The sequence below is a fragment of the Vicia villosa genome, unplaced genomic scaffold, assembly GCF_029867415.1.
Source record: "Vicia villosa cultivar HV-30 ecotype Madison, WI unplaced genomic scaffold, Vvil1.0 ctg.002408F_1_1, whole genome shotgun sequence".
NCBI lineage: Eukaryota > Viridiplantae > Streptophyta > Magnoliopsida > Fabales > Fabaceae > Vicia > Vicia villosa.
In genome coordinates this window covers 27,519-54,688 of record NW_026705920.1, presented here as the reverse complement: position 1 = coordinate 54,688, position 27,170 = coordinate 27,519, and the positions used below count along the sequence as shown (strand labels likewise).

Below are 27,170 nucleotides of genomic sequence, written 5' to 3'. Positions count from 1 at the left end.
CGGTCTTGCAATTAATTTAATACTCTTAAAAATGATTTTGCATGTCCATTTTGTGTATGAACATGTGCTACAGGATGTTCAATGTCAATTTCAATAGACATACAATACTCATTAGATTCTTGGGATGAAAATTCTGCACCATTATCAAGACGTGTTTCCTTGACATGATATTTAGGGAAATGAGTTTTTATTTGAATTAGTTGTGCTAGCAATCTCACAAACGACTGTGCCCGAGTTGACAACATACAAACATGTGATCATCTAGGTGATGCATCAACCAAAACTATAAAATATCTAAATTATACGCATGATGGGTGTATTGGCCCACAAATATCACCATGCATTCGCTCTAAAAAATAGACAAATTCATTTCCAATTTTGTTGGTGATGGTCGAATTATCAACTTCCCTTTCGAGTATTAGCTGCATGAGAACTTATTTGATTGAATAATTTCCCGACTCTTTAATTGATGAACACATGAGTTTTCAATTATTTTTCACATCATTATATAATCAGGATGACCCAACCGATCTTGCCAAATTAGAAATTTATCATTATTTGTAAACTTCTGGTTAAAAGTTGTATGTGCTTCAATTGTACTAATATAAGTGTAGTACAAGCCAAAAGATAAAGCTAGTAGCTTCTCCATTACATATTTTGTGTCCAAATCGTGTTTTGTAATACAGAGATATTCAACCCCTCTATCATGTTCTGTTTCAATGGTTTCCATTTAGGCGAATATATTTGAAACTTAATAAATTTCTATGAGACTTGGAGGAATATAATTCATTATCAATATGAAATATTGTTCCTCCACGTAACAACACCCTCTCTCTTTCTGAGCCTTCAATTATTTTTGAGGTTCCAGATATAATATTGACATCAGTCTTTCGTTTTACTAAATAAAAGAAATGCTTTTTTATGTGATTAACTTATTATAATAACTAAAAAGAAATTTTCATAAATTCTTTTTCTTGACACTTCCATGTGATTGAATTGAAATAATTCTTAAAATATTATCCATGATAACTTTTAGTGCAATGATAACTAAAAAGACAAAAAGTCATGTAACGAAAAATTATTTTCAATAAAAATTTCAATTTGTTTTTTTTTTCTCCAAAACGATAGTAGTGATAAAAATTTGAATCAGTTTTACATTCCAAAACTTATATATATGCCAAATTTGACAAAAGCTCAAAATTACATTAAGATACATTATATTTGTGATTCGAAAGTAAAACAATTTCCTTTTGTCAGTGACATCACAATCCTCAACCCTGATAATTATAGGAGTAAAAAATTTCATGTTATATCTATTGGAAACAAAAAGAAGGTCTAAATAATATAAAGGACATGACATTTGTGATTTTACAATGTAACACAAGTTTTCTTATAATCAATGGCATCAAAAATATTAAACCATGACACATAAAAAATCTAGATAGTAATTAAAAAAGAAATGTTAGATATTGTCAATAAAATGAAATATATGGATTTATAATTCCAATTATGCAACAAATGATATACTAACAAATTTAAGAAGTTATTAAAATTGTCAATTGCTAGGAAAAAAACTTCAAAAATATAAAAACATAGTTATCCTTCTAGATTGCACTAGAGTCATCCGTGTTATTCTTCTGGAATGATAATTATTTTATGAGCATTTTACAAATTTTTACATCGAAACACAAAAATCTTTGTGAAATTTTTCGGAGATATTTTAATACAATTCATGCAATTCTTAAGGGATGCATGTTATTCATGCAATCCTTCACAATTGATATTTTTCTTGTCAAATAAGATATAATAGGTAGAATAAAACTAATATAATTTATGGAACTAAAACTAAAAAATATATCTGAGAGCTTCAGTCTATTAAGAAAAATTACAATATTTGCAATCCTCCATGTATGCTTACCATCAAATTATGGAGAAAAAATTGGATAATTTTTATTCAATTTGATTTCTCATAAATTTATGTTACAAAACTTTATTGATTAATATCTTCTAGAATTCGGTAATATTATTGATGCAATCAGGTTGCTAATTTTAAATATAGTTGATGCAATACTTATAGGATTCGTTAATATTTGTAGATGCAATCTTTCTGAGATTCGTTAATGTTGTAAATGCAATACTTCTAGGATTCCTTGATATTAAGGATGCAATCCTTCTAGGATTCAATAATATTATAGATCCAACCCTTTAAGAATGCTTGAATGTTGAATTCTTCTGGAATTCATCAATTACTAATAAACACAATAATAAGTTAAAATTCATTCTTTGAACAATTCTTTGGAAATAATTTAATATTAAATTTTAGTTCTACAAAAACCACATCTCAAATTATTTTCATAAACAACTATCAAGAAAAATTATTCTTCGTGCAATCCTTCAGGGATGCTTGAATGTTAAAGTATTTTGAAATTAATCAAGAATAGATTAACTGTAACGCCCGGAAAAATAAGTATATGCTTGATTTGGACGTTTGTTGGAATTTTACCATTTTTGGAGTTGTTTCAGTCGGTATTAGTTCGGGATGGCGGACTAATATTTAATTGAAGGTTTTCATATTTTTGGTACTAGAAATATTATTAAGGTAATATTCGGCGTTTTGGGGTTTTTATGAGCAATTGAGTTTAGACCGTAAAATAGATATTTTCTTTATAAGAAAAGAGATAAGAGAGAAAGAAAAAGAAAAAAAACAGAAGAAAGAAGAAAAGGAAAAGGAAGAGAGAAAGAGAAGAAGAAGAGGAAAAGAGATTTTGTGGAGATCAAAACAAACCTTGATCCAAGAACAAATCCAAGGTAAGGGGGTGAATCTAATTTATCTTGAATGTATGATTCTTATAGTCTTGTTCTTGTTCTTGTTCATTTTCCATGCTTTGGCCAACAATGGTAGATTATGAGTTTTGTGAGTTTTGAAGTTATGAACATGATTTTGTGGGGTGTATGTGTAGTATGATGATAGATATCTTCATTGATGATGTTTGTTTTCCATTTCCATGGCTTGTTTGAGTTTGGAGATAAAGTTAGGGTTTGAGAAATATTGATGAATCAACCATGAAAAGTTTGATGTTAGGTTGTTTCTATGGTATGTAAGTGTTGTATTGGAGTTATAATGATGTTTTGGAGTGGTTTTGGTGGGTATTAGGGCTTGAGACAGTTCTGTTCGTGCTGGGTTTTTTCTGGTTTTTCTCAGGTCCGCTAAGCGGCCTCAGGCCCGCTGGGCGGAGTTTTAGTTGGTCCGATTCTGGAATTTTCGCTTAGTGGCCCGCTGAGCCCGCTGAGCGGCCAACAGCATTTTCTGTTTTTCCAAAACTTTGAAACTTCGTAACTCTTGGACCGTAACTCCGATTTTGTCGCCGTTCGAAGCGTTGGAAAGCTAACGCAATGAACTATACTATTATCTAATTAAATGATTCATGGGATGTAGTCTCCTATTATTTTTATTAGAATCAAGTGATGAATTGTGTAGTATGTTCAACTTTCCAAACTTTGAAACCTTGTAACTTTTGATCTGTAACTCCGTTTTATACGCCGTTCGAAGCGTTAGGAAGCTAGTTGGATGTTCTATATGATAGTATAGGCTTTGTTAGCTTGTGATTAATTGGTTATGATGTGTTGTTGATGAAAACACATAATTATTTATATGCGCGATATGATTGGTAAATAATCATAGTGCTTGGTTGCAATTGTTGTTGATGTGTGGATTAACATGAAATCATGTTCGTATGTGTTATGTATTAATGACTGTTCATTCTTGATATGTGACGATGTTTGGTTGTTTGTTGTTAACATAATGTGTGGCCTTATGGCAAGTAATTGTTGTTATGAGAATGATGTATTATCATTGTTGAATTGTTGTTATTACAACTTGTTGATGATGTATTGATGAAGTTGTGGGCCGATGGCCAATATTTATTTGATGTGTATAAGTGTGTTATACGTTCATCTATGCCGATGTGGCCAGTATGTTTTGACGGTGAATGTGTGCTGTGTGCTTATTAATGCCTGTGTGGTAATTACGGTGTGATGTAATTGATAACGATGTTATTAATCGGTGATGTATCCTTTTGGATAGAATATAAACGATGTAACGTGAGTGTATGATCGTGTTATATTGTTGATGATGTTGTTGTCGTGTAAAAGAGTCATATATTTGCACAGCATAACATTTCAATACGTTAATGGCGGAATGCTGTTAACAGATGGCCTGCGGGCATGGTTACCAGTAGGAGCTTAATGCTCGGTAACGGTATATTAGCCTGAGTGGCAAGAGGTCATCAGTGGGAGCTGCATGCTCGATGACGACAGCCTGCGGGCTTCCTGAGTGGAATAAAGTCCCAGCATAATGCTCGGCAAGTGTATTTGTCATAATGACAAGGAGGAGTTTTACTCCGGATTTGGTACCACATGCATATGCATAGTCGAGTCTCATTCATCATCGTCAGTCTTTATAATTTATGTTGTCATTCATGTGTCACATTACTTATATATTGTTTGTGGTTAAATGAGTGGATTACTTTGTTGTATGATTCTTGATGATACTTGTTGGCATTACTATATTTAACATGCTTTTCATTATGAATTATATTCTCACCCTTCTGCTGATTTGATGCTTGAGTGACATCCTGCAGATTAGCCACTTTGGGAGTCTTTTGGATGAGGTAGTTCTCCAGTTGGTCTTGTCGGTTGCTCTGATACGTAACACCGGGGAGTCGGGAGTCTATTGTTATTTATTTGTATATGACTCATTTGAATATGTATATGTGATGACGTGCCATTGTGTATTGTAAACACTTTATTTTGGAAAACTCCTCTTTGATAGTGAGAGCTATACGTATATATATATATATATATATATATATATATATATATATATATATATATATGTTCACATCTTCCGTGTGTTATGTATCATTTTATTGGCAGGTGTTGTATGCTTTTGGCATCACTGATGTCCGTTTGTTTTCTAGGTGTTTGTTTGGTTACTTAGTGTAACATCCTAATTGTGTTGTATGAAATTTTAATACTCTGATATTTTCTTGCCTAAATACTTTGGGTAGAATTGGGGTGTTATATTAACACTTTGATATGTTAAAACTCAATTTTGAACAATCATATAGCAAGACTTTAATGTTAAATTCTTCTCGAATTTAACAAGAATAATGATCAAAGAAATGTAAAATGATTGTTCAAGATAAATACATTTCTCGATGCATATTTTTTCTATATTATTGCTTTTAATACATACTATAACCAGTTTATAAGATGTTTGAAAGCTTACGGTAAAACAGTTGAAATTCAATGAGTAAAAAATATAGTAACTCTCAATATAAATACCCATCATTAAAATTTTAATTAAAAAATATAACTCAATATAGACACAATTAATTTTGTATGAAGAAAATTTTTATTGAATATTCAAATTCTTTATTTTGTTGAAACATTAAATATTTTATAACATAAAAATATATAGGTTTGTTCTTCACACTACTTAATTTGTTTCCAAGCAACTCCTATGTTTATCAAAATAAATATGATATGACTTATCAAAGATAACATCCTATGGTTATTAACCAATCCATGTATTTAAACCAATGAACAATATCATTCGTGACAGAGGATAACGCACTTTATAGATAGGACAAAATACTTTTCAAAAATAAACAAAGGACTTTTTCAGATTTGATATTCTTTCGGAATACCTATACACTTAAGCTAGCTTGATGAGTCTCAATCAGCAAACAAAAGTTAAGAAGCAAAAGAATACATATATATATATATATATATATATATATATATATATATATATATATATATATATATATATATATATATATATATTTAAACAAAAGAAGATATCATTAATTAAAAAGAGATTACAAAGCACAATGGGGACCAAGCCAAAAACCCCTTAATTACAAATTCTATGTCTAGGAGAGCCTTCCTTGTCCAATAAGTAATCTCTCTTGATATCCTCATGAACAAAATGAAACAATTTAAAATTCTTGCTTTTTAATCCAAGAGTAGCCAAAGAATCCGCACAAAAATTGGCCTCTCTATAGTGGTGAGAGATCATAAAATCCATACCAAGCGTGTAGTTCCAGCACGAGAGCCAACGAGATCGGAATTTCCAAGGCACCAAATCATGATTCTTAAAAACGTTAACAACAAAGGTACAATCGGTTTCTATCCACAATTTCGAGAAGTTATGTTGCTTAGCTAGCTCAATGGCTTTTAATGCAGCCAAAAACTCAGCATTCTTAGAAGACTCAATGCCAACAAAATCACAAAAACTCAAGACATGCTCCGCCAAATGGTTCCGGAAGATGCCACCATACGCAGCTACACTCGGGTTGCCAATAGCAACACCATCGGTGTTGCATTTGATCCACCCATCAAGAGGAGGAGACCAATAAATTTCCAGAGTAGCTAACTGCCTTCTAGGATTCAAATTGATGTCAAACTTTTTCAGGAAGTTGAAATTGTTTATGTCAGAATTGGAAGCCTTTTTAGAGTTGTTGCCAACTAACTTAGCATGGGCAGAGACAGCAGAGGTACAGGTTTTCCAGCTCCAAATCTTGTCTTCAAAACGGGCTTTATTCCTAGCAGTCCAAATTTGAAAAAGGATGCAAACAATGCTGGATTGGATAACAGACTTAGCTTGGGCAGACCAGTTTTGGTTGATGATCCAAAAGCAATCCTCAATGTTAGTAACTACCAAGTTTAGATTAGTAGTAGCAACAAACCAATTCCAGATTTTCTTCGCAAACACGCAGTCAAAGAATAAGTGCTTGGAGGTTTCACTGTCACAAAGACAAAGACTGCACATGGAAGGGAATAAAAATCCACGCAAGCAAAGTTGATCATCAGTAGGGACTTTATTGTGCAACAGTTTCCAAGCTAACATAGAGTGTGAAGGAAGAGAGTCAATGTCCCAAGGGAAAGATTTCCACAAACCAGAAGGACAAGGTTTTTGAATACAGTCATAAGCTAATTTGAGAGTTAATTTTCCATCATCAGCATCCTTCCACACGAAAAGATCCTCCACAAGAGATTCAGAAATGTGCACGGTGGAGATCTCATTCAAAAGGCTAGGCAAGGCTGTTTGAATATTCTGATTTATGGACCAAGAGTTATTAATCCACCAATCTTTCACTTTTGAAGTTAGAGCATAGTGGAATTTATCAGGGATATTGAACTTGCTAGCCAAAGACTCACCAATCCAATTATCAAGCCAAAAGTTCACCTTGCAACCATTACCAATGCTCCACACACAATTCTCTAAAACAGTACCATAGGCCTCTTTTATGCCATGCCAAATGGAAGACTTGATATGATATTTTATGAGTTTTCCATTCCTGTCAACTCTTGCTTTAAGAACATTGGACCAGCATTGATTGTTGTTCATAAACTTCCAACACAAATGCAGATTGGTGGCAGAGTTGTACACTTTAAGAGAGGGAATGCCCAGGCCTCCTTCATTAGTTTTCTTGCAACAAGATTTCCAAGCAATGGTAACAAGTTTCTTCTTGTCAATACTACCACTCCAAATGAAGTTTCTCAACCAACTCTCCAACCTCTTAAGTAAACTTCCAGGCCAGTTATAGATGGAAAGGCAGTGTATTAACATGCTGAGAATCACTGATTTCACCAATTGCACCCTGCCAGCCATGGATAGAATTTTTGCCTTCCAAGCAGCAAGCCTAATCTTGATATTATCTGCAATAAACATAAAATGACAAGGTTTAGGCCTTCCAACAAAAATAGGAACCCCAAGATAAGTGAAAGGAGGTTCAGCCCTAGTGAACCCAATGATTTCAGCTAATCTATGATGCCTGGAATAAGACATTCCACCAACATAGATAAGGGACTTAGAGAGGCTACAAAATTGGCCAGAGTAATTTCCATACTCCAAGAGGAGTTTAGAAATTGCAGTCAAAGACTTGGAGTCACCCCTGCAATAAACCATTATATCATCAGCAAAGAGAGAGTGAGAGGGTAAGAAACTAGATTTAGAAGCTTTAATGAGATTAATTTGATCAGTTTGGACTAAATGAGTGAAACCTCTGCTTAGCACAAATATATGTATTCTGCTAGAATACATATATTTAAAACAAGTGTTAACCGAGCAAACAGATTATTTTTGTGTGTGTTGTGAAGTTGAGCAACAGCAAGACGAAGGTATCATATTATAAAGCAAAGCAAGAAGAAGACTTTAGGTATTAAAACACAGAAGGTAATTCTTTCTAATGATGATATTACTATGTGGAAAATGTTTTGTTTTTAATTTTTTAGTCATTAAGTCTTGATGTTTTATATGAACCTTCTATTACTTTTAGAGGTTAGTTAGATTTACATATCATTCGACTATATTCAATTTTAAGTTATTTTTTATATAAATTTTTTTAAAATATTGTCTTTTTATAATATAAAACTGCTCCTCAAAAATAATGTTACATTATTTTTATAGTAATTAAAATTTCATCTACTTCCATAGACCGTGTTATTGAGGCAAAAGCAGAGACTTTATCAACAATGAGGACCAATATGAACCAGCAAATTTCATCAACTTCCACTGTTCGGTTTTTTAAAATTATTACTACAGCAATGGTTAAAGATGGAAAAATAGTAAGTATTATTTAATCAATTTTTTCTTCTTTTGTTTGATTTTACTATACATATACAGTGTTTGTTATTTTGCACTCATTATATCAAGCAAGATAGAAATTACGTGGTACTTACTTTCACACTACCTTACATGCTTATCTCAAAGATTGTATTAGAGTTTATGAATTTTATTATTATATGTTTATTAATATAAAATTTCATATTTTGTAGAGGCTTCCAAAGGATTTCACTAAGAAATATAGTAATGATATGGTAAATCCTATATTTCTCAAGACTCCAGATGAGAAAAAATGGGAAATACATACCGTTAAAGCTGATGGTGATTTCTGGTTTCAAAAGGGTTGGAAGGATTTCGCTACATACTATTCATTAGCTCATGGAAACATGATAGTGTTTCAATATGAGAAAACTTCTCATTTTATGGTTCATATATTTGACAAGAGAACCCTTGAAATTGAATATCCGTTGCATGATATTCAACATGAACAAAACAATTTTTCACTGAATTCTTAATTTTTAATATTCTACTAATAAATATTTATTAGTTAGATTTTGTAATTTTTAATAAAGAAAAGTTTAAATGCAGTATGTTCCAATAACTTTTACAAAAAACTATATGAAGACACAGAAGAATGATATTCTTCTTCAGCTTACGGATGGGAGAACATGGGAAGCAAAATATTGGTTTGGAAAAATTAAATTTGGATGGAAGAAATTTGCAGCCGACAATAAATTGAAAACGGGTGATGTGTGTGTTTTTGAGTTGACCAAAAACGAAGCTCTTACTTTAAAAGTATATGTATTTCCGCTTGAAAAAGGTTCTTTGGGGTAAGCTGATGATCACAAAATTAAAAGGTTGTAAATGATGCACAAGTTATGAAGCATGGTCTTTAAAAAACGTTGCTACTTAAGAGACCCGTGTGTCTAAATTAGTTAATGATAGTGTTGGTACCAACTCTTTTCCAAGTCATGAACTTTATTTACATTAGCTTTGGATTATACATTTGAATGAATATTTACTTTTATTTATTATTGCATTGAACCAAATTGTTTATACTTAGCATGTGTTTTTTTTACAACTTATTTGGTAAGTCCTCTTACCACCTTTTTTTAATAAAACTTACTTAATAACTTAATCGTATTATATAAATTTTCTTATAAACTTTAATATGCATTATTTAAAATTTAAAAAAAATTGGTTATTCAAGAACCAAACACTCTTTTTAGAATGTTGTCTCCGGAAAAAACCAATTATTTGAAAATATGTTAGTAAGAAAAAATAATTCAATTTACAGAGTAATTTATCGAAACACACAATACGATTTATCGAATTCTGATTAATTAAACAATTAATATTTACTTGCTTTAATTATTTAAATTTTTCTATTTATTATTATTTAATAAAAAATTAATTGATGCGTGTTAATATTTTCTATTTGTTTGTTCTATATAACTTACCGTTTTTGAATACTCTTGAACTAATTAAATACTATTTCCTCTTGAATTAGGTTTGTTTATAATTTTTACCTTAATTTTTTTAAACGAAATAATATATTTGATTAAGTAAAGTTAATTATAATTATATGATTAAATATGCTTTAAAATTATGTTAAATACAAAATAAAATTTTATAGTGTGAGAAATGTTAATAAATTATACATAAAAAATTTCAATTATTTTCTTTAAATTAGAAAGATATGTCATATTTACGTGAATAATACAATATTATAAAAAGTATAACATCTGTAATTTCGTAAACTAATTTAATTAAATTTGTTAATTTAATTATTTGGATTTACTAATTTATTCGGTGATTAAATCAAAAATTGGAAGAATTATTGGATGAGTGTTATTGGGGTTGTGGTACAGTTAGCAGAGGAGGGGTGTTAAGTGATATAGGCCCTACTAACTATTAATTAATTTTCATAAAATAAAGGAAGTTTGTGAAAAAGAAATAGAAAGCTAAAAGAGAAGAGAAGAGAAAAGTAGAGAGAAGCAGAGAACGTGAAAGTGCGAAAGAGGAGAAGAAGAGGAAGAGAGCTTTCAAGGATCCCAAACTCTAAGGTAAGGGGGGGGACTCTTCCGATTAACCTCTATTCTCGGGTTGTAGATGATAGGATTGATATGGTATGCTATTGTTTCGATAGATAAATAGATTCTAGGTTGGAGTTTTGATCTTTTAGGTTCAAATTGATAGATTCTAGGTTGGGATTTTGATTGGTGATGTTGTATGTGTTGTTTGATTGATGATATAACATGTATTACCTGTAAATTGGCTCTGTTTTTCGTGTACAATCGTAATGGTTCGATTGGGTGGTGTTTGGGGAGCTTAAGTTGCTGTAAAAATTGATTTTTGGGGTTGCAGGTACGCAGTAATCGGTTACTGAGATAGGTGTAACCGACTACCACTGCTTGAAAGGGTCATTGTTGTTGTTTGGGAGGCAGTAAACGGTTACTGAAAGGGGGGTAACCGATTACCCATACAAAAAACAGAATTCTGGGTTTCGAAAGATACGGTAGCCGGTAACCGATTACCACTACAATGAACATGCTTATAGTTCTGTGCTAATGTTTTTAACTATGTTGATAAGTTGATAACTATAGTTTTCGAGTAAATAACGTTCTATGAATGCCTTTCAGAGTAACAATCCCTCAGTACCTATTTCTTCTTGGACTTAAGTATACATCTGCTACAGTCTCATGTGCATTCCTCAACACGGTGCATGTATTTACGTTCATCATGTCATCATGTCACTTCCATTTGGGTAAGTTAAACAAAAAGGTATAATTACTTGATTGTGTTATTAATATAACTACAATAAGTTTTCAATTAATTACCTTTTGGTTTGAAAATTTTCTAGGATAGAGAAGGTGAACTTGAAAAGCAAGAGTGGTACAGCCAAAACTTTGGGAGCTATTGTGTGCATTGGTGGAGTTTTGTTATTAGCCCTTTATAAAGGAATTCCCTTAAACTAATCACAATCTCGACACATAGCAAATAGAGACACAGATGTGCCACCAGCTGCAAAGTTAAAGAAATGGATTATAGTTTCAATACTTCTATCTGGAGGTTGCATTTTGTGGTATTCTTGGTTTGTTATACAAGCTAAGATTAGAAAAAAGTATCCATATCAATACTCTAGCATTTCTATTTTGTCACTTTTTGCTACTATTCAATCAACAATATTAACTTTGGTCATCAAGGGAAAGAATGGCTCATGGATCCTCAAAGGAAAGCTAGAAATAGTGTGTGTAATATATTCTGTAAGTATGCTCTTTGCAATGAAATACACGCATCATGTACAAGGTTCTCAAAAGGATTTGGTTGCTGTAAAAAATCTCACGAATTCACGCAGCCAGGACATCATGGTCGATGGATCAAGATTGGATAGTCAGATCGCAACCATGATAGAGTTGCAAAAAAACAATTCTTTGATTTCTACATCGTCTGATCTTGATTGAACTTCCACCCATGTGCTAACTGCGTGAATTATTTTTTTTTTTAATAAGTAATGATATATATATGAACAAGGAGCTACAAAAGCCAACAAATTACCTCTTTATACAAGAGGGAGGTAAAATGTTCCAAAAGTGAAAATTACAAGCCGTAGAAGAAACATTAACTGACCTAAACCATTTCCACGAGGTGAGAACTATAGCACTAAAACACTCGTCAAAGTTAAAGTCGTTACCGCTAAAAATAATACTATTTCGAATAATCCACAGATTCCACAGAACCGCCGACCAAATGAGACCTACAGTTAATCGTTCGTCTACCGCCTTAATTTTTGTGAAGTTATCCGGAAAGTTCCTCAGCTCTTCATTCGATAAATTAATAGAAGTTATTCCAATCCACTCTCCTACTTTGTGCCAAATTCTTCTAGTAATAATGCACCCATCAAAGAGGTGATAATTGTCCTCCAAAATCTGAGAACAAAACACGCAGCAGCACTCGCCATCATCCATGAGAATCCCTCTCTTTTTCAGTTGATCTCTAGTGGGCAATCTTCCTAAAGAAAATCTCCAAAGAAAAATTCCCACTTTAGAAGGGATTTTGAGCTTCCACAAGAAAGAAATTCTGCTTAGAACCTCTTCCTGCAGCCCCACAGAAGAACCACCTCTCCTAATTATTTTCGCACATTCTTTTACAGTGAAGCTGTGTGAATCGTCCTCTGCCCAAATAAATTCGTCCCTGCCCGTGCTTGTTGGATCCAGCGGTGGCAGCATCTCTACCAGCTGCTCCAGCAGCTCCATAGCTGTCTCGTCATCAACATTGCTTATCCACCGGTCGCTGTCCCAGACCCAAGATCCATCATGCCAAAACCCAGCTTCTGCCACAGTCATACATGGATTGATCGCGGAATTGTACAGCTCCGGGAAGGCTTCGGAAATAGCTTGGTTTCCAGCCCACTTGCTGAACCAGAAAGACACAAAATCGCCAGACTTAACCCTGCAAAAAAATAAGTCAGAAACAGAGACACCATTGGATCCAGCACAGTCATTAATTAACAGCAAATCCCGCCACCAAATGGAATCCTTCCGGGATATAACAGCTTTGTCATTGACAAACATCTTCGCCACAGGGTTGGAGTATCTATGCTTGATGATATTGGACCATATAGCATTTTCCTCTGTCATGATTCGCCACTTCCACTTCATGAGAAGGGACACATTTATGCTATCCACGTCACGGATGCCAAGCCCACCCTCCGCCTTCGGCTTGCAAACACTACGCCAACTAACCCAATTGATCCCTCCACCTCCTTCCACCCCCCCTCCATAAGAATTTACGTTGGATGCTAACAATTTCTTTTATCACCTTCTGTGGAGCACGGTAAAACGATAGCGAATATATGGGAATCGCATTCAGAACGGAATTGATCAGCACCACCCTTCCTCCTATAGAGAGAAATCTACCTCTCCATTTATCGAGTCTTCTTTTTATGTTCCGGATTACCTCCTTCCACATCCCCGTTTTCCTTGGACTATCACCTACCATTACCCCCAAGAACTTGAATGGAGTTACGCCTATGCCACAAGCAAGAAAGGTAGACGATAACCCCAGTCTCCTTTCACATATGTTGATACCGTATAATTTACTTTTCCAAAAGTTAACTTTAAGACCAGCCATAAGTTCAAAACCCCTCAGAATTGCCTTTAAACTCCAAAGGTTTTGGTCGCTCCCATCTCCGAGAATAATAGTGTCGTCTGCGAAGTGTAGGATATCCACCACATTGTCGTCTCCAAAGTGAAAACCTTTGTACTCATCAAGCATCACCGCCTTCTCCATCAGCTTTGTAAGGCCCTCCATAATTAGAACAAATAACAACGGAGAAAGCGGGTCACCTTGGCGAAGGCCACGGTGAACCTTGAAATCTTTCGTACTACTGCCATTCACAAGAACAGCCATGGAACTAGTAAAAACGCTCGCCTCCATCCATCTTAACCATCTTCTGCCGAACCCCATCTTTGTCATGGTCTGCCGCAAGAAATTCCAGCTCACGCAATCGTAGGCTTTCTCATAATCAACCTTAAGGACAAGACACTTGGACCCCTCTCTTTTTGCCAAATCCATAACTTTATTCACGAGAAGAATACCATCCATGATGTTCCTGTTTTTAATGAAAGCGCTTTGTTTGGTGGAGACCAATGAATCAATAACCTCTCTGAGTCTACCTGCCAGCAGCTTCGACAGGATTTTTTGAAGACTCCCGACCAAGCAAATGGGACGGTACTCCGCTAAAGATTGAGGATTAAGGACCTTCGGAATTAGAGTAATAAAGGAGGCTGTACAGGCTTTCGTAAGAGTCGCCTTGTCGTGGAAATCGTTAATAAAGTTGACAATGTCAGATTTTAGCAATTCCCAATGATTCTTGAAGAACGACATGGTGAATCCATCAGGGCCAGGGGTTTTGTTACCTTCGCAATCCCAGACAGCTCCTCTAATTTCTTCAACAGTAAAAAGTCTCTCCATCCTCTCCACCTTGTTAGGCTCCAAACAATTATATTCAATGCCAACAGGTACAGGTCTGATCTCGTGAGGCTCTTTGAAGAAAGTAGCAAAGTGTTGGTGGATGTGCGCTTTAACCTCCGCTACTCCCTCCACCTGTCCACTAGGCGAGTCTATAACAGTGAGAGAGTTCCTTCTATTTCTCTCCTTGAGGGAGCTGTGGAAGAATTTGGAATTCATATCTCCTTCCTTAAGCCATAGATTACCGGACTTTAGACGAAGCATGCGTTCCCTCAAAGCCAGGTTATTCCAGATTTCATCAGCCACTACTCTTCTTGCCTCGACAGCTTCTAACGCGTCTCCACCTGCATTAGAGATTAAGAACCGATCCAGCTCGTGTTGCTCATCAATCTTCTCATCAATCCTTAAATCAAGCCACCCAAAGACATCTTTATTCCAAACCTTTAACTTCGTTTTAAGGGTTTTAAGCTTCTCGTATAGCACAAAGTCGCCTCTGCCTTTGATATTCATAGAATTCCACTCCGAAGTCACAAATGAATCAAAGTCCTTATGGCTATACCAGCTGTTGTTAAACCGAAAAGGTTTCGGGCCCCAGTCACTTCCACCCGATTTTATCCACACGGGACAGTGGTCCGAAAGAGTTCTTTTGCCAATCGTTTGATTATCAAGCTTCCACATTGTTATTAATTTCTCAGAGATTAAGAATCGATCCAATCTGCTCATAGCACCGCCGCTCCCGCTGAACCAGGTAAACCTGCCCCCAACACACGGCAGGTCAATAATCTCCATCTCCTTCGCAAAATTGACAAAATCAGCACAATCCCTGCCACATCTATTAGAGCTCTTGCCCACCCTCTCCTCCTTAAACATAATTGAATTAAAGTCACCTCCTACACACCATTCCTCCCCCGCTGACTGGTTCTTCAGCCTAATCAAGTTATTCCAGACTTCTCTACGCAAGACAGGAGAACAGGGAGCGTAAACATTGATGAAATTAACACAGGTGCCTTTATAACCAGCCTTCAACCCAACAAAGCCTAGACCTCTAAAGCTTTGAATGAGCTTCAAGGAATTCCTCCTCCACATAATTGCCGAACCGCCTGAAGCACCATTAGAATCAAGATGAGTCCACTCAACATCCCTGTCGCCCCACAAATCTACAGCTAAAGACTGATTGAAAGAAGAGATTTTTGTTTCCTGAATGAAACACATATCCACCTTCGCAACCCTGTTCGAAAAGCCTATCCTTTTCCTTTTTAACGAGCAGCCTCCTCCTCTAATATTCTGAGTTACAATAATCATCTCAAGCTGTCAGTTATCGCCTTCGTAGCTTTCATTCCTTCCTTATCTCTCTTCTCCAGTTCTTCTAACTCTTTCAGCATAAAATCTTCTATTCCTTCACACCCAATGCCAAGCCTCTCAATTGACTCCTTGATCGAATGAGCCATGTGAGCTTCCTTATTATTCTTCAATCTCCTGTTGCATTGAACAATGTCGGAATCCGTGGTTGATTCGCAACACAGGTTCATGCCTCCTGAGAAATTATCTTCAGACTCAGTACTTTTGTGAGATTTTTGAGGAACGAAATTGGGGCCAAATTTAGGGTTGAGACAAGCGAAATAGGGTTATTGGATTTCAAAATTTTCTTCAATTTGGACCCTTTCTCCCAAATCCTTCACCGGACGAACTTTCTTGGATTTGGGCCTGTTTTTCACTGAAAGGGAGCAAGCCTTGTCAAAAGATAAAAGGCCCAGAGATAGAGGCCCAACATTGGCTAGGCCCTTATCCAACTCCAAACAAGATCTAATTCCTCCTTCAGCAAATCTCGTTGGACAAGTAACTATCCTAGGACTGCCATCTGTCCCTCCCGCTGACTCTACGCCCTTGCTAGCTGAGACCGCTTGTTTCAGTCCACTCTTTATGTACGTCCCATCAGTACCTTCCTTAAAAACCTGAGAAACCTTCGAATTATCCTTTGGATAACACATTTTGAAAGCTGTGTCACCTTTAACCTCACCCTTGTTCTTTATGTTGACCACCAACTCCGGTTCTCCTTCTCCGCCGGTCCCAAGCTCCGATTCCGACACGTACTCAAACTCACTACCGGCATCATCATTATCTGAATCATTAACTGAATCTTCAGAAGATGACTCTATCTTCTTCCGAAACTTGAATTTGATGGATTTAGGATTACTACTATCCACCACCTCACAAGAGTCTTCTATCAGAGAAATATTGAAGTAATCATCATCAATATTAACCTTGAAATCTTCGTTGATGAATGAAAACTTATTGGAACGAATGAGTATCCTAGCAACATCCAAGTTTTGTTTAGCTTTGGTTCTATCATCCTCATGGATTAGGACTCCAACTTGATGTGCTATGAACTCAAAGAACATAAAGTTCCAGACGTGGCACGGAACACCTAACACCTTAACCCACACTAGCCTCTCCTTATCAACCTCTTTAGGACTCCATCTTCTCACTTCTCTGAACCACTGCTCAAGCCAGATACTACCTCCGTCCACCATGCCTTTCAGAATGCCTTCCTCATCCTCAAGTAAACACAAGCTGGCTCCTAAAGGAGTTACTTTAATAGAAAAGAAACCCTCAGCGTGAAAGCGATCTTGCATGTCGTGCACCAACCCCGGGTTGACAACCTCCCCCACGAACGCTTTCTCCAATCTTAGCTTATCGAGGTTCGCAGATTTGAATGACAAAACCTTAGATGATGTTTCTCCCTGAAGTATCTTCGCAAAAGAGACACCTTTGACCAGCCCCCTCGAACCTGCCTTCTCCGGAGCCCAGGTGGGGATGTGGCTAGTGGTGGTTTCGTCTCTGAACGGACGACCATCTTTTACCCTAGGAGCTTCCCTTCTACCGAACTTTGGGAGATTTGCAAAAATCTTCTTTCCATCCAGAAAAATATTATCAAGCTTCGTCTCTAGTAACTTCTCATCCTCCACATTGAAAAATCGAACAAACCCGTATCTTTTCCCCCACTTGGATCTCTTGCTTGGAATGAAGACTTCATCTATATCACCAAGGTCCTTAAATTCGTGATAAAGATCTCTAGCCTCCCACTTGTCTCCAAACTCAGTTACGAAGAATGTTGTAGTTTCCGGGCCACTTCTACTATAACCTGCTCTTGCACCATTCTCCCAGCTTCCTCTTGCATTGAAACCTCCGTTTCGCCTCCTGACCTTGGACCATCCTCCTGCGTCGATGACTTTTTTCATGCTGAATCACAATGTCAAAGGGTACAGCAGGAGAGAGAAGAGAGCTTCTATATTTCTTTTTTCACGTTTGATTGCAGCAAATTCAAATCCTTTTCAAAACTAATTGTGAAGTTCATGACTAAATATAGAAATCTTAGAACTCAAAATTGTTATTGATCTGATCCTAGGGATTGGTGGGATCAGGCTTGTGCTATAACGCCCGAAAATATAATTATTTGATTAATTTAGTCGTTTCCGATGTTTATTGAAATTTTCGCGTCTTGAGATGATTTAGTCGGTATTAGTTCGGGATAGCGGGTCGATATGTAATCAGAAATTTTAATGTTTTTAGTATTAATAATATTAATGAGGTAATATGTAACGTTTTGGTAATTTTTTCGAGTAATTAAGATTTGACCGTAATTATGACTTGGTTAATATTTTGGTTGAGAATAATATGTTTTTACCGGTAGGATATCGCTAGATATAGTATTTTAAATCGTTTTTGAGTTAATGAGCTTATTGGGCCTATTTTGGCTAAGTGAAGAATAGTGAAGGGGGTGTTAATTACTAAGCCCAATATTATGATAAAATTATGTTTTTAGTGTTAGTAAGAGGAAGAGGAGTGGAGAGAAAACCAGAAAAATAGAAAGCATTTGGAGGAGGCTAGGTCTTGAAGAGGAGAGCAAGCTTAGAGAGATCCCAATTCAAGTGCTAGGGTTGTAGAGTTTTCTTCAATCAAAACAAGGTAGGGATGGAGTTCTCTTCCTACAATGAGGATTATGAAACCTTGTATGTGGAGTAATTAGGTGTGTAGATTCATTGCAATTGCTTGTGTTAATTGATTGCTAGAAGTAAGATTCTGTCATGAAATTATTTGAGTTTCTGCGTTATTGTTCCTTGATTTTGTACTTGAGTAGAATAAGCTCATTGAAAGCCTGTAAAATAGAAATGGGTTCAAAGAGATGCTGTAGTGTTGTACCTCAGAATGAGATTGGATATTAGAATTTAAAAAGTATCCTTTATGGTTGGGGTATTTCAGGAACCTTGTAATTTGAAAACACTAGAACAACATTTGGGCTTCGCCTCCTCTAGTTGTTGAGTTTTTATGCTAATATAGTATAAATTATATGAGCTATATATAGAAAAATATAAAAATAGAAGTCATTTTTCTATCTTGCTATAGCATTATTTCGGTTAACTATTATGCTTCACTATTTAGAGTTGATAACACTATTTTATAAGAAGAAGAAGAAAAAAATCAAATATATCTTTAGGATGTTTTATTTTGAAAATTATTTCTATATTCAGAAAGAAGAGAGTTCATGTGCATTAGCATTGCACAAAAACTGCCACAAAACTATTATTAAAACTTTAACCTCTAAACCAAGTAGTTAACTTGAGATTACAGTTATTGTATATCTTTAGATTGCATACAAATGGTCAGCGTATAGCTAGCTAGTAAACAATAGTGAAACAAAAATATGTATATATAACATACTGTAGCAAAAAAGAGAAGGAAATAGGTGCCTTATGTAATTCAAAACAATTTCGTTTGACCGACATAGCTGAATTGAACGGTATAATTTGTTGTCCGGAATTTGATGAAAATTCACGTGGTAGCTAAGTTTAATTAGTAGATTAACGTGGTGGTGTTAGTTTGTTGAAATTGTGATATTTTACGAATCGACCGAAATTGGGTTTGATTTAAATATTCTTTATAAATCAAAGTTGGTTTTGTGATGGAAATTGACACACAGTGAAATAATTGAATTATGTCCTATTAACCGCCGGTATTTAATTATAATTATATCTTATGATTTGTTGTGAATATTTTTATGATTGTTTGTTTATTTGAATTGACCATTGACTTGGTGATTTATCGGAATTGTTCCGTTGTTTATTCGAAGTTGTTGGAATATATGTGAAGTGTTATTACCTTTAATAATCGGTAATAATTGTAATATAGGCGTATGCCTCGTGACGAATATTTTTGTGAAGTAAATGATGATAATGGTGTTGTGTGGTGTCCGATTCATTTAGTCGTATACATTTGCATATATATTGTGACGGCCTGGATTGGCAAATTTGTGACGAAGGTTTATGCCTTGTGCCTCTGAATTAGGCGATTGGTGACGGGGGCAGAAGCTCCGATTGGTACCACATGCATATACATGAGTCATGTCCCATATGTCTTAGGTTATTCATAATTGTGACGTTTTGTGACTATTTCGTGATTGTATTTTGTGACTTGTTATTGATGAAAGTATGTGAAGTGGTGAGTTAATGATTTGTGAATGGCATATTGATATTAGTGCTCGTGAATGCGATTGACTGAATATGTGTAATTTCTAATATACATTTTATCATACGCTCAATTATATGAATTAATATCTCACCCTTATTTTGTTTCTCCGTTATCTTTATATTGGTAACGTTCAGGTGATACGCATTGAGAGGACGAACACATTATTTTACTTGTTTTTTTTATTATCATGTCTTGTTGAATATTTGAGACTATCACCTTAGAGTGTGTTAATTGTTGAATTAAGATGCTATGACTCTTTAAATTAATTATTGAGTTTCCGTTACACTTTTATGGAAGTTGAATTCATGTTAAAGACGATTATTTGACGTTATCGTTTCATCCGTATCTTATGAATGCTATGTATCCGCTTTATGCGGCGAGGTGATTTGCTTTTGAGAATGAATATGTGATACCTCAATTGCTTGTTTGTGAATTGTTATACTCTGATTTTATTTAAATTACGTGGGTAGAATTGGGGTGTTACATTAGTGGTATCAGAGCCTGGTTGAAGGTGGAGAAAAACACAAGAAAGGGGAGATTGAATTGTGTTATTCTAAAAATATATTTCCCTTTCTTTCAAATTCTTTTCTTTCTTCATGTATCTCACGTATTGGATATGCTATGAGTTACGTAGCAGAAGCATATTCTGAAGGATAATTGCATAGCCAATGAGACATTCATTTTAACTTCTAAAGGATATCAGAACTTCTGACTTGCTTAGTACAGTTCTGCAGATTAAAGCTTGGAAGTTCTGAGTTAAAATGACATGTGTAGAAAGTAAAAGACACATTTATTTTTATCCTGGTTCACCTTCTGAATAAGGATACCTCAAGTCCACCTTCCTCAGGTGATTTGCCTCTCAACAGAGGTCTTAATCCACTACAACCAAATCATGATTACAATTGCACGATCCTCCGTCGTGACTAACCATCCTGCACATCCAACTGATGTGACTAACCATCTGGACAATGACCCGTTCAGTGATCTCCACGAGATATAACGTCCATTGACTCAGGAACCCTGAACAAGCTACCCGCGAGTAACTAACCCCTAGTTGACTGAACCGTTCAGTGATCCCATCTGGATATAACGTTCATCACACTAATAACCTGCACAAGCCAACTACTCGTGATTAACTACAAAGGACTAATCAGTGATCTCCACGAGATATATCATCCCTTGACTTCCTGCAGAACTATCCTGTTGTGACTAACCCTGCACAAGCCAACTACTCGTGGCTGACTACAGATGATGTCAGTGAGATATAACGTTCATCAATCTTCTGGAGATTACATGTGTGCTTCTTAGTTAAGCAGATTATCTCCTACTCTAAGTACATATTTTTATGACTCACTGACTAGAAGTCACTTCTGGAGCCTAAACGATCTATCAGAAGTTTCTAAGATATTGAAGGAGTGAAAAACACTTAGAAAGGGGGGATTGAATAAGTGTAACTAAAAAAATTGGAAGATAAAAACAATGAACACAATTATTTTTATCCTGGTTCATTGTTAACCAAACTAATCCAGTCCACCCCTGACAAGGTGATTTACCTTAACTGAGGATTTAATCCACTAATCCAACTGATTACAATGGTTATCCACTTAGATACCCTCTAAGTCTTCTAGAGTCTACAGATCACAACTTGATCACTCTAGGAAATATTTTACAATCAATGTAAAATAAAATGTTTACAAGAGTTTAGATTGCTTCTAATAAAGTTGTAATCACAACAGTGATATTTCTCTTAAGTTCTAATTCCTAACACTCACTAAGATATTACAAAGATGTGAGGTTGAAGATGAAGTTCTTTTTGCTTTTCACGATTTCAGTCTGACAGCATTTTGGTATATTGCAAGTGAGTTGGTTGCTGCTTCTGAATCAGAACTTCTATATATAGGCGCTTGATAGGAAATGACCGTTGGGAGCATTTAATGCTTTGCGTGAATAGTACAACGCTGCATTTAATGTTTCACACTTTTGTCAACTACCTCGAGCCATGCATTTGCTGCTTTTACTGACTTTGCCTTTTGTAGCTTCTAACGTTCCTTTTGTCAGTCAGAGATTTGACGTTATAGCTTTTTCATCTTGTACTTTATTTTGGACTCAGAATGTGTTGAATAGACGTTTGAATTTCAGAGTCTTCAGATTTGGTGCAGAGTATCTTCTGTCTTCTGACTTTGAAAAGCTTTAAGCGTGATACCATCAGAGCTTCAGAGCTTGTGCTTCTGAATGCCATCTTTTGATGCTTTCCAGTTCATGTTCTGATTCTGCATGACCATCTTCTGATGTCTTGCCAGACCATGTTCTGATGAAGCCATCTAGATCTTCTGTTGTGCAAACTCTTTTATACTTTTCCTAAAATGGAAAACGTAAAGGATTAGATTACCATATTGTCTTATACAAAATTCATACATAATGTTATCATCAAAACTAAGAATATTGATCAGAACATTTCTTGTTCTAACAATCTCCCCCTTTTTGATGATGACAAAAACATACAGAATTGATATGAATTTGTATCCAGAATATCAGATGAACAAAGACAATTACACAGATATAGCATAAGCATATAATTCAGAGTGTGTGAATATGTCTCCCCTGAGATTAACAATCTCCCCCTGAAATTAATACTAGAAGAATTTATAAATAAAATACTTCCCTGAGTATTTTTCCATTTCAGTTGAGACTTTCACGTTGAACTAGAACTTCAGAACATTCAGAGCTTCTCTTCAGAGCTTCCATTGGACAGCTTCAGAGCTTTGAATTTCTCTTTGTGATCACTTGTATCAGAGCTATATATCTTCAGTCTTCTTTGTATCTGAGCTATCATATCTTGAAACTTCTTGTATCAAAGCTTTTAGGTTTGATCACAGCATTTCTTGCTTCAGATCTTGAAGCTTCAGAGCACTAAGCTTGCTTCAATTCTTAAAGAGCTTTAGAATTGCTTTTCCCCGTGTATTTGCTTCTCATATTGAGCTTGTACAGAATATCACATTCCTGCAAAAACTATCAAAGACAGAAAACTTGCAAATAACTGTTAGGAATGTTGAGACTTAAGCCCAGCAAATGATATTATAAATCAATTCAATTATCACATTTCTCCCCCTTTTTGTCATAACATCAAAAAGCAAAAAAGATTCAAATGAAAGACACGATGGAGTGAAGAAAGAAAAAGATAATATTTCATTGATTAGTCAGAAGAAGAGAATACAAAGCAGATGCAAGCAAAACAGATGCAAAAACAAAGAAAAACCAACTAAGACACAAGACAGACTACGACTGGCTAAACTTAGAAGCTAAGGCGGCCAGAAGGTTCTTAATCTCAGAAGTGTCTTTAGCTTGCTTCTTGGAGGTTTCTTTTTGGTTCTTCATCCAAGTTTTGAACTCAGCAATGGTGTCATCTTGCTTGTCTAGATGACTAGCCAAGGTAGCTTGATTCTGTTGGAGTTCCTTCAGAGTGTTCAGCAGAACAGAGGCAGAAGGATCAGCAGAAGAAGCATCAAAACTATTTTCTAGAACAGGATGAGCAGCATCAGCTTCAAACATTTGAACATCTTCATGATTTTCTTCAGCAGGAATATCTTCAGCAGGTTGCTCTTTAAAGAAGGGAAGCTCAGGTTCTAGAGGGTACTCAACTTCTAGATATACCATATCAGGGGCCTTCTCCAGAGGGTTCTCCCTGAACCAGTTGAACAACAACTAAAAATATCTAGTCAGAACCTTGTAAGGATGTGGCTTCCATACCACTATAGCCAGAGGATTTTCTTCTTCTAACTCATCAACAAACTGCTTCTTTTCCAGAGGCTTCCAGTTGGTGATTGGATGATAGTACTTTCCATCATCATACTCCAAGAAGAGTCCAGCAGGACCAGGAGCAGCAGCCAAACAGTCTTTTTGGAGATCCAGAAATTCAACCTGTATTTCCTCACCAAAAGCTCTCCAGAGCTTTCCAGCAGCCACATGATCCAACTTGGAATCATGAGCAACCTTCAGAACTTCTAAACCTGTCCTGACCTTGGTATTTAAAAAATAAAAACGTGCATCAACAAAAGGTTTAGGAGGGTTTGTTATGGGAGGTGAGATTGGAGATTTTGGATTGAGAGATGAGATTGGTTTTTCTGGGTGAAAGAAAGCATAGGGTTGAGATTCTCTATCAAGAAAAACAATGTTTATGAAGAGGATGGTTGATGAGAGGATTCAACTTCATTATCCGAGTCTAAGACTACGACAACGAGGTCAGAAGATGGTTTGTTTTTACGATTATAGGATTGCATGAGGCGAATGAAAGAATCAGAAATAGAGGATTCTGATGAGGGGAGGTGAAATAACACAGCAGTGTCAACAGTTTCATAGTTGGAATGAGGAGGAGGTTCAGAAGTGGAGATTATGGCATGAGGAGGAATGATGGTGTTTATAGGAGTGGGTTCAAGAATTGGTTCAGAAACAGGAGGTTTAGAATCAAGAATAGGCTTTTTGCCTTTAGACTTGGGGGAAGATGGAGGGTTAGAAATTTTGGTGGTTGGAGGTGGATTTGCTGGGGCTTTTTCTGGTGAAATATTTGGTGGAGCTTCTGTTGATGCAATATTTGAATTTAAAACAGGACCAGAAACAGGTTCAGAAATTACAATACCTGAAGGTCGTTTCTTCTTCTGAGGCCTAGCAGGTCCTTCTCCAACAGTCTTCCTTTTCTTCTCCTTCTGTATCTCTTCCTTCTTTTCTTCCTTATTCTTTTCCTTCTTCTCTTCCTTCTTAGTCTCTTCCTTCCTTGCTTCCTTCTGTTCTTCCTTCTTTTCTTCTTTCTTTTCTTCTTTCTTCTCCTTCTTATCTTTCCTTATTTCTGGTAGATCTAACTTTCTTTTCATTCTTCTTTCTTTCTCTATCACTAACTCTGGAACTTGATCAGCAGTAGTGGCAAGAGCAGGAGCTTTTCTGGTTAGAACTTTAGTGTCCATTTTGGGAGTAGCACCAATGGTCTCAATTAAGCCCATCTTCTTTAGATTGGTAGCGTTCATGGTGCTTTCAATTGTTGTATAAGGATCCTTGATAATGCCAACTTTCTCCAGATCCTCAACTATCTTTGTTTGAACCAGAAGATCTGTGATGATTCTTCCAAAAGGAATAATGTTTCTCTTGTGCTTAGGGTTCTTCAATCTGGATTCATCTTTAGATTCCTTCACATGATTCCACATGTGGTTGAAGATGATAAAGGGAAGATCCACTTTTATCTGTTTACCAATACAATACAGAATGTATTGTTGATCCTTATTGACATAGTTGGAGGGAACAGTTGCCTTTCTATGATAGATGCAACCCAGAAGAATCTTAGCCCAGATTCTGTAAGGAGTCTTCAGTTCCTTAATTTCTGTAGACTCTTTCCCAGACTTGTAGATTCCTTCATACACATCATTCCACTCTGTTCTTCCTACAACTGATCCAGAAACACCTTCAACGGTTTCCAACCCAAACAATTTCCTTAGAAGATTTTCAGTGATGGAGAATAGTTCACCATGAACAATAAACAAAATAGCTTTAGGCATTACAGTTGCATGAACCCAAAATTCTTTCACCAAATCTGGATAAACTGGTCCACACAAACCATAGAAGAAAGCTTGCCATCCTTGAAAAATCATGTTATCCTTCAGATGAATGTCATGTTCTTCAAGATTATTAAAGTCGACCATCATTTCACAGATAACTTCTGATTCTTTTAACGGAATAAAAAAAGTCTTATGTGGAACAAGTTGTTGTTGCTGTTGATCTTGATTTTGTGGTTGAGAAGATGAACCAACATTTTACTTAGATGAAGACGCCATTGAAGCACAACTGAGATTTCTAGGTTTCTTTACTTTAGGGTTTTTGAAAAGGGAGAAGAAGAGGCAGAAATGCATAAACAAAGAGATGATGAATGCGTGAAAAGAGGGAAAATGAATGATAGATGAGTTTAAATAGCCACAGACGTGAAACAAAATGCAATGAAATTATGAGAATGAACAGTTACAAAATGCAGAGAATCAATCACATTTAATGCTGAATGACGTTAGGAGAGATAACGTGAAATTTGAAATGATTTGAACAGTTACCTAGGGCGGCGTCTCATTAACTGCACACATGCTTGTCCCTTCAGAATGAACACGTGGTCATCATTTGGAATAGCTGGTGACAGTTGTTTTGCTTTAACAGAAATTCTGGATCATACTTAGACATATGAAACATTAGGAGTAACAGAATCAGAGTATCTAAATGATCAACATATCCAGAACATCTGATAAGAAATAAATAAACATTTCAAATCTAATCCATATATCAGATCTTCTCACCCTTTCATTCTGGGCATAAATCCGTACTGATGTTCTTCAGAATGAACTTAAACCTATCTTCAGCAAGGGGTTTTGTAAAGATATCAGCCCACTGATGTTCTGTATCCACAAAGTTTAAAGAAAGAACACCCTTCTGAACATAGTCCCTAATGAAGTGATGTTTAATCTCAATATGTTTAGCTTTAGAATGTAAGATAGGATCCTTAGATAAACAAATAGCAGAAGTATTATCACAGAGTATAGGAATATTACTCTCATATATCTGATAGTCTTCTAGCTGACTTTTCATCCAGAGCATTTGTGTACTACATCCAGCAGCATCAACATATTCTGCTTCTGTACCAGGAGATCAGGTGACTACCTAGAAACTGACAGCTTCCAGAAGTACTTTTCCTGTCAACTCTATCTCTACCGTAATTAACATCACAGTATCCTACTAAGTTGTATTCTTCAGATCTTCTGTAGATTAAACCAACATTAGTAGTACGTTTCAGATACCTAAGAATTCTTTTAACAGCTGTTAAGTGAGATTCTCTAGGATCTGATTGGAATCTAGCACACAAGCATACGCTGAATAAAATATCAAGCCTAGAAGCAGTAAGATATAGAAGAGATCCTATCATACCTCTATAGATCTTCTGATCTAACTTCTTGCTTACCTCATCCTTACCTAATGCACACGTTGGATGCATTGGAGTCCTTGCTTCTTTGCTTTC

General features: G+C 35.7%; 1 pseudogene; it reads left to right on the top strand.

Moving 5' to 3' along the window:
* The first annotated feature begins 8,616 nt into the window (after positions 1–8,616).
* The window catches only part of LOC131638758 (WAT1-related protein At3g30340-like), a 32,801-nt pseudogene continuing 14,247 nt past the window's right edge, over positions 8,617–27,170 (top strand).